At 38.4% G+C, this 9,476-nt stretch overlaps 1 pseudogene; it reads left to right on the forward strand.

Annotated features, from left to right (window-relative positions):
• The first annotated feature begins 7,482 nt into the window (after positions 1-7,482).
• Positions 7,483-8,594, forward strand: LOC107159726 (annotated as a pseudogene).
• Positions 8,595-9,476: the final 882 nt, after the last annotated feature.

Here is a 9,476-nt window from a genome sequence, read left to right on the forward strand (position 1 = left end):
AGGGAGAGAGGGATCCAGTTTAATTCTTCTACCTATGGATAGCTAATTTTCCCAGCACCATTTGTCTTTTCTCCAACACGTGCTTTTACTGCCTTTCTCGAGAACTAGATGACAGTAGCTGTAGCTATGCGGGCTTCTTTCTGTGTCCTCAATTCTATTTCATTGGTCTATATGTTTGTGTTTCTGACAGAACTATGCTCCTTTTTAAACTATGTCTCTGTAGCATATTTTGAAATCAGATATTGTGTCACCTCCAACATTGAGCCTTTTTAAAAGTCATGAATAGGTGTTGAATTTTTTTTCCATAAACTTACATGATCCAGATTTTCTTTTACTGAACCAAGCTTTCAACACGATGGTAATGCACACCTGGTGATGTACATAATTGTGTGTGTATTCTGAATTGCTGATATTTTAGGAAAGAATCTTGCTTCTATGTTGATAAAAGATACAGGACAGTAGTTTATTTTATACTGTCTTTATCTGGTATTGTTATCAGAGTGTTATTGTTATCACAGGCAGGACCACCCAGGGGGTCCCAGGTCCAGGTTCTTGGTGTCTTGAACAAAGAATTGAGCAAGATGCCAGAGGTTGGCAAGCAAGGCAAAGGTTTATTAAAATGAAAGAAAACACCCAGGATAGCAGAGTGGGCTGAGCTGCGCAGTAGCTTAAGGCCCTGTCTACACAGTGGAGCTCACTTTCACTGGTCTGCGTTAGTTCTCCCATTATCTCCTGGGTGGATCTGGGGTTGGTGGCACTTTGATTGACAGCTGAATTTGACATAATTTCTTGTCTACTGTCCATGCATAAGTTTCTTCCCCACCACCGTCTAGGAAAATGCGGGGTTGGGGAGGGGGGACCAAGATACAAGGCTAATGATATGTTAACTAGCAACAAATTAACTTCAGGTCAGTCCCTTGGGCTCTTGCCCATGCCCAGGATCAGAGACTTGTCCTTCAGAGTCTTGAATTCCTCTTGTGCTCATCTAGCTTCCTCCCTTTAACCACAAGATGGCCTAGTTTCCCTTCACAGGAAGGATTTCCAGAGAGTGTGTTGGGTGGAGCTGAGGGACCCTAAATAGAGCCCAGAACCCCATGCCCTATCTCCTACCTGAGAGTAGCTCTCATATCAGATTAAGTTGGGAAGTGCTCTTTCCATAGAGTTTAATTCTCCCTTAAGTTTTGATGAATTCCTTAGGGGATTTTGATGGGAACATTTAAATGTTCTTAAGGATTGATTATTGATTTCATATTGAGTTAGTCATGCTTTTACTTTTTAGTGAGTTCATCTTTCTCTTTTGAGTTGTTCAAATCTATGTGTGTGGGTTGTTCATAGCATTCCTCTATTGGGTTCTTTCTTTTTTCTTTTTCTTTTTTGATATTTGTGCTTCTTCTCTCTTTTTTCTTTATCAGATCTACTAGAACATCATCAATTTTAATAATCTCTTCAACAAAACCACCTAATTTTTCATTGAGTTTTTTTCCCTGTGGTTTTTCTCTGCTCCATGTCATTTGTTCCTACTCTCAGCTTTATTTTTCTATTCCTCTGCTTGGGTTATGTTTACTTTGTTCTCTCCCTAGTTTCTTGGGCTGAAAGCTTTGACAATGGAGTTGAGACTTCTCTTTTCTACCTTAAGCTTTCAGGATGTACTTTTCCCTCTCGGCACTATTTTAGCTATATCCCATAAATTTTGGTGTATTGCAATCTTGCTTTCGTTCAGTTCAATATTTCTCATTTCCCTGGAGATTTCCTTATTGACCCATGTTTTATTTAGAAATGACTTATTTCTTTTTCCACTTCATAGAAATGTTTTAGTCAGCTTTTTCACTGCTGTGACTAAAAGACTTGACAATAACAATTTCAGAGGAGAAAAAGTTTCAGAGGTCTCAGTCCATAGACAGCCAGCTTCATTCCTTGGGGCTCAAGGTGAGTCAGAGCATCACGGCGAGGAAAGCACACAGAGGAAAGCAGATCATGGGATGATCAAGAAGCAGAGAGAGCCTAAGCTCAGCTCGCCAAATATATACACCAAAGGCAACCTCCCAGTGACCCACCTCCTCCTCCAGCCACACTCTACCTGCCTTCAGTTACCACTCAGTTAATCCCAATTAGGGGATTAATTCACTGATTGAGTTAAGGGCTCTCATAACGCAATCATTTCACCTCTGAATGTTCTTGCATTGTCTCACACGTGAGCTTCTGGGAGACATCTAATATCTAAACCATAACAAGAGAGTTTTCTTTTCTCTTCCTATTATTGGTCTCTAGCTCAATTTCATCGTGTTCAGAGCACACATATTGTATGATTTCAAATATTTTAAATTAATGCCAAATTTTGATGTGGTCAGATGTGGTCTGTCTCAATAAAAAATTGGTACATGCTTGAAAGATGTGTATTCTGCTCATGTTACGTGGAATGTCCTGCAAATGTTATGAAAATCCTATCAGTTGAGAGTGAGGTCTCTCTTTGCTGATCTTTGTGTAGATGTTCTATCAAATTCCCTAATAATAATTGTGGATTATCTTTTCTACTCTTCACTCTTTTCAGTTTTTGCTCTCTCGTTTAGTGCCTGAACATTTAGAACTGCTATTTCTTATTGGTGGATCAATAAGTGTACCATAGTATAACATCTCTCTCTGTTCCTGCTAATTTTATTTGCTATAAAGTCTGCTTTATCTGATATTTGACATAGCCACCCTTTCAATCTTTTGATCAATGTTTGTAGGGCTTTTCATTTCCTTCCTTTTACTTTTGACCTACATATATCATGGTATTTGAAGTGACTCTCTGTTCACAGCGTATAATAACACAGTGTTTCTCTATCCATTCTGCCAAACTTCTCCTCTGAATTGTCATCAGAGAAGCAATCTTGGAATATCAGAAAAGATGAGAGAGCATGGAAACATCCTCCTCTTGAATTTCCTAAATTAATTTGGAGTGTTGTTGAAAAATTCTGCACTCTCTGATATGGTTCTCAGTGTTCCTGGGGGAAATATTTAACATGATCATATTAAAAATTGGCCAGGTGCAGTGGTACTCCCACGCCTGTAATCCCAGCAACTCAGGATGCTGAGAAAGAAGGATTTGTAAGTTTGAGGCCAGCCTCAGCAATCAGATGAGACCCTCAGCAGTTTAATGAGACTCTGTCTCAAAATTTAAAAATAATAAAGTGCTGGGGGTGTAGCTCAGTGGTGAAGTGCCCCTGGATTGAATTCACAATTCATTAAATATAATAATAATAATAATAGTAATAATAATAATGGGAGTCAGGGATGTAAAAGAAAGTAAGGTCTCTATACCACTTACCAGTAAAATACAACAATAAATATGTACCTGCAATATAACACATAGAGCAACCCCTGTAAACACTAGATAAATCTTACCATAATTCTAAAGTATGTTCAAGCAGCCCTCAGAAAAGCATGAAAAATAAAAGAAAAAACAAAAGGGAAAGAAACAAACAGAAAACAAAGAAAATCACATTCAAGTGTTATTGCATCAAGGACAACATAAATTTAAAAATAAATGATCTTTGTTTTTAAAGCAATAGGAGTCATGAATTCCAAATTCAACAGTGAAAGTCAAAAAACAAAGCTCTAAAAAGCAAGGTTCTCTCTCAACCCAAAACACATCTACAGATAATAATGATCAAAGAGTGAGTGTGTATCATTTCTCAAGTTTAACCACAAATAAATAAAGGGAATGAGAACAAAAGAGTTGGAGAGGGAGAGAGAGCTTGGTTATTAGAAGGGCCCACACCCTAACCATTATTCTAGGTCTTGCTTTCTCTTCTGACCGTATGACACGGGCACCTTTCCATAAAGGCATATATTTGTCTCATTTGGGGGGCTGTGTGTTGATCCACAATGTTAACCTACTGTGATTTATTTAAACCTACCTCTTAAATCATTTTGGGCAAACATTGTTGCAGGCACATAATGAACTTCAAAGTGAGTGCCATAACTCCCATTTTACAGAGGAAGGAAGTAAGGCAGAGGGGGGCAACATCCGTAGCCTCTATTAACTGGCAAGACAGGAATTCAAACACAGGGCTGCCTGTCTCCTTTCCACTGCACGTAGGGGAATATGATGAAAGTTCAGAAGTACGGAGACCAAGTGCATGCTAAGCATATTTAAAATATTCTGGTAGTGGGCTACTTTCTTTGCAGCATTTGTTTGACTCGGAGATGCCTCTATCATGCAAAAACAAAATAGTTCATATCGAGTCAATTCATCCCCAGTGTACACATTCTGTTGTGGGGCGATGGGCAGGGCGTTAGTCCTCAGGCTTGAAAAGGGTCTCCATAATGTGACATCGCCTTCATTGAAATCAAAATGATTACAGTAAAACTGATAAAGTAAATATGATCACCCAATCAAGACTGCAGTTTCCATAGACACCTGACCAACCCCAGCTTCTGAGAATTATTGTCCCTCCTGGATGGATGGATTCTTCACCTGCATTTCAACACATTTACCTGAGGAAGGAGCTCATTAGAACTTACTGTTCTCAGGCCTCCCTAAAAGTTGAATTTGAGACAAGAGTGTCCTATTCTGTCAGTTGAGTTATCCCACCGTGCTTGTCTCTGCCAGATATTTGAAAGAACTAGAGAAGCTGATATCAACCACTGGCTTCCCCTGCTTCGGTGCCAATCTTGTCCCTGAAGATGGAGCTCTGCTTAGGTATGAGTGAAGAAGTAGCAGTCTACTGATGAACTAGGGATGTGTCTTTCTCCCCCTCTGCAACAGTTCTTTTATTACACAACATTTTCCATGAATAAAGATATATAAAATTCTAGGGAGAAATTCAACCACACTTTTAGCCATGGTACAATTCCAACTTAAGATAATACCTAATTTTAACTAACATACACATTCTTCAGTAATGACCTTTTCATTTTCTTCCATGAAAGTAAGTTTAGTAAATATATATACAATAACATATAATAATATAAAATTGATTGATATCTTGTTTGGGGGGTGGCTTGTACATTTCAAAGATGGCCCTTCTTCCTTATAGATTTGACTTCATCCAAGGGACTTTTTTCTCTTTCTTTTTTCTTCTTCAGGTATCAGAGAGGTAAGCTACTGACATAAACGTTGTAACCAAAAGTTATAACCTATAACTTGCTTCTTAGAAGGCTCTCAATCAACCCTCATTCTTTTAACACTCCCTTCAACTCTTTCAGAGTATACCTGTTGATATCAGCTTTTGGAGTATCCTGTAGTATAAACCTAGTTGATTCTATGCTTTCTCTATTTCTGTTTCAGTATTTTATTTTCTGGGGTCTGATAAATGAGCAATCACTTGCCAATCCACTTTCAGATAGAAATTTAAACTTTTGCTACATCTGCATTCATGTATACCTTTTAATTAAAAAAAATCTTTGTACTGTGTGACTGAAATATTAATGATTTAAAGTAAGACTATATGTTGTTTTAAAAAAAATCCCTCAGTTTCAGTGACATAAAATGTTAGAAATTCTCAGTCACATAAAATCCAGAGGCATGTTGCTAACAGAGGGAGACTTCTGCAGGATGAATGTGTCACCGACGTTCTCATACTGGAATGGAATCGCCAGCACCACAGGGTTGGGGGTGGGGCCTAATAACAGGTGGTTGGGGCCTGATCTGCTTTCATGAGCAAATTCATGATGTTATTGTGGAAGAGGCTTAGTTACAATAAGAGTGGTTTGTCACGAAAACCAGTTTGGCCTTCTCTTGCTCTCCTTCTTTCCTGCCCTCCACCTTCTACCGTGGAATGGCACAGTAAGAAAGTCCTCACCTGGTGTAGCTCCTCCATCTCAAAATGCCCAGGCTCCAGACCATGAGGTCCAAAAACCTCCTTCTCTGTATAAATTGCCTACTCCCTTGTGTTCTACTACAGGAACACAAAATGCTTTAAGACAGAGACTCTGCTTCACACACAGGAAATTAGCATAGAGTAAACCACCATGAGCCACACAAATACTGTCACCAGGCTTAACAGATGGAAATATAGGATTCACAGTTAAAATTGAGTTCTGGCTATGCAGTAATTGTTTTAATGCTACTAAAAATTATGTTGTTTATCTGAAATTCAAATTTTAACTTGGCATCTGGTATTGTATCTGGCCACCCTACCACAGGATTTGCAAAGTGTCCCTGAATGTCAACATCCAGCTAATATGTGAGGAAGAAAGGGAGCACAAAGTCATTTGGTTTTATTTGCATAGGAATGGGAGTGAAGAGATGATTCAGGCCTAAAGATAGCTTTTACCCATGTTCCTTTGGCCAGAATATTGTATCATTTGCACACACAAGCAAGTTTGGATGAAAGTGTGTGCAATTGTTCCAGAAGAAAAGGTGTCAAGGATACCAAGCCAATTCCTGACATACCAAGGGTCCATTATCCCACAATAATCAGGGTGTTACCATAAAGACACTAACAGGGTGTTTAAGGGCACTCTACACCACATGAAAAATCAGGCATGTGTGCATCAAAGCACCAAACTTTAGGAAAAAAAGAACTTAGATAGAAAATGCAAAAATACTTATGAGTTAAAATAAGCTATCATTATATATTAGTCAAATTGTTAGCACCTGTCTTTTCCTTAAGCTACACCATAACTGAAAAGAAAGAATTCTGTGGAAAATTCAAACATCCTTTTCATATAGATATAAAATGAGAAGATTGCCTAGTTTGCAAGGAGAACTTTTCTGATAGGAGTTACAAAAAGACAATGGTACAAGCACACAATCCCAGGCCATCAAACTGGAGGAACATGAAATCCATGGAGACACAGATCCCACTTCACACAAACATGCAGGAGCCCAGCATACAGTAGACAGTAAGCCACATGAGTACAGTCACCACACTTAACATTTGAAAATACAGGATGTACATTTAAATTCAAATTTCAGATTCATAATAAGTGTTTTATTTCAATATTTCCATGCAATATTTTACTTATATTTCTACTAAAAATCATGTTGTTTGTCTGAAAGGATAGATTTTTTAAAAAAAGATGAAAGGTGTATTGTCCATGAACATAGCTCAGAAAATTTTTCTCACTCTAATTCTATTAATGTCAAGAGCTTGAACCAGAACTATGACTAAAATGATAAATGGCTGAGAAAAACTGTTGGCTGCTGAGAAGATACAAAATCATATTTGTTTACTGTCTCATCCAAGTAGAGATGCCTGTTTAATATAGTTGAAAAGTACATTAATCTATGTTTCTTAGAATCTGACATAAAAAAGTCAGCATTATATGCAGTGGTCTTCATTTTTAAATGAATACATGGATGAATTATACTGATTATGTGAAAAATACTGAAAGAATTATTTGGAAAGTACTAAATTCCCTCGTGAGTGTTTGTCAGAAAAGTCCAAGTCAAAGTGATGTGAAATGTAAGAATCATTCACTGTAAAATGTCACAAAGAGTTTCCCCTTTTCTTTTCCCTCTTTGCCTGGTTCTCTCTAGAGTTTTTAGCAGCCATGACAGAAAGACATGGCACTGAAGTGACTGAATTCTACCTTCTGGGATTTGGTGTCCAACATGATGAGTTTCAGAGTGTCCTATTCATCATTTCTCATGATCCATGTGACATCCATGGTGGGGAATACTGGAATAACCCTGTTCATTAGGACAGATTCCAGACTCCAAATATCCATGTACTTTTTCTTGCAACATTTGGCTTTGGTGATGTCTGTTGCACAACTGCTATTGATCCCAAGATGCTGAAAAACTTCATCGTAGAAAACAAGTCCTTATCATTAAGAGGATGGTAATGCAATTGGTTCTTGCAAAGTGGGCAACCAGTGACAGTTACCAGCCATGGCAGTTGATCCTTATATAGCCATCTGTAAGCCACTTTGCTGTCCCATAATTCTGTCTTGAACAGTCCTCGGCCAATTCACGGCTGGATTTTCATTGGTTCAATAAATGCTCTGTCCACACAGGACTTACTGTTTCAGTGTCCTTCTATAAGTCCAACAGCATCAGTGATTTTTTTGTAATGTCCCCCAAATCTCACTCTTCATGCTGCAACACTGATATCAGTATCATGCCACTTGTTGTTTGTGGGACTTAACTTGATGTTCACTGTGTTGATCGTCATCTTCTACATTTATATCATGACCACCACCCCAAAGATGTCTTCTACATCTTCTACCACAGCCATAGCTTTGCCAAGCTTATTGGGAGAAGCAACTGCCTGTACCAACATCAAACACTGTTTTCACAAATCAACCCACAGAATGAAATTTTAAAGAATGTTTCTGTCACTTTAAATGTGAAGACTGGACACAAGTGAGAAGAGCCATTCCCTCAAATCCTCACTGTCTTGATGTTCTCAGCTTTGTAATATATAGTTTATGGAATAAATATGTGAATGGAGCTTGGTAGCTCGAGATGCAGGGAGGAAGACCTTCTCCATGTGTGCCTCCCACCTGACAGTGGTCACCATTTTCTATGGCACCCTTGCTTACATGTACTTACAGCCTCATTCTGAGAATGCCCAGTAGAATATGAAAGTGGCCTCTGCATTTTATGGCATTGTCATTCCCATGTGAACCCCCTGATCTACAGCCTGAGAAACAGGAGGTGAAAGTGTTCAGTACATGAGAGCATCCAGTAGAGATGTTCTACCACAGTTTAGCATTTCTAAGATAGGAAGACATGTACACATCTTAAACCAATACGTTTTCATTCAATAAAGCAGTCTTCAAATGTGGGAAACAGAGTAGGAACTAAAAAAACGCCTCCCAGGAAGTACTGATACTGAACTAGTTTAAAGCCAGATCAAGCTTTGAGGAGGACACACCCTCCATAGGGATAGAGAGATGCCTAATTACACCAGAAATGCTGTAACATCTTTCTAATGGTTAATTTCCTTCTTTGTTGGCTCCACAATGACAGTGTGATTCATCCTGCCACCCAGAGAAATGAATGTCCACACCAATACAGATGCATAAAGATAATAAAGACATCTTGCTCAATACTGGATTCCCAACATCCAGCATGTTCTTAACATATTATCATTGCTCAATAAATATTTGTTGAGTAAATATTTTTTGTTTTACTCATACATTTGTTGAGCTTTTTTTTTTTTTTTTTTGGCCAAACAAAAGCTCAGAAACCTAAACAGAGCACTCTCATAGGAGTTGGAAGTAGCAGCCAGCAGCTGGGTCCAGCCTTTTCTGGGTTAAAGAGTGAAACCACAGCCATAGCTTTGCAAGCTTATTAAGAGAGGCAACTTCCTGTACTAACATCAAACACTGTTATCACAAATCAACCCACAGAATGAAATTTTAAAGAATGTTTCTGTCACTTTAAATGTGAAGACTGGAATAAGGAACAACAAGACACAAGTGATAAGATCCATTCCCCCAAATCCTCAGTGTCTGATGTTCTCAGTTTTATAATACACAGTTTATGGAATAAATATGTGGGTGGAGCTTTGTAGCTTGAGAAAGCCTTGGGAGAATCT

The sequence above is a fragment of the Marmota marmota genome, unplaced genomic scaffold (genome assembly GCF_001458135.2).
Source record: "Marmota marmota marmota unplaced genomic scaffold, marMar, whole genome shotgun sequence".
NCBI classification, from domain to species: Eukaryota; Metazoa; Chordata; class Mammalia; order Rodentia; family Sciuridae; genus Marmota; species Marmota marmota.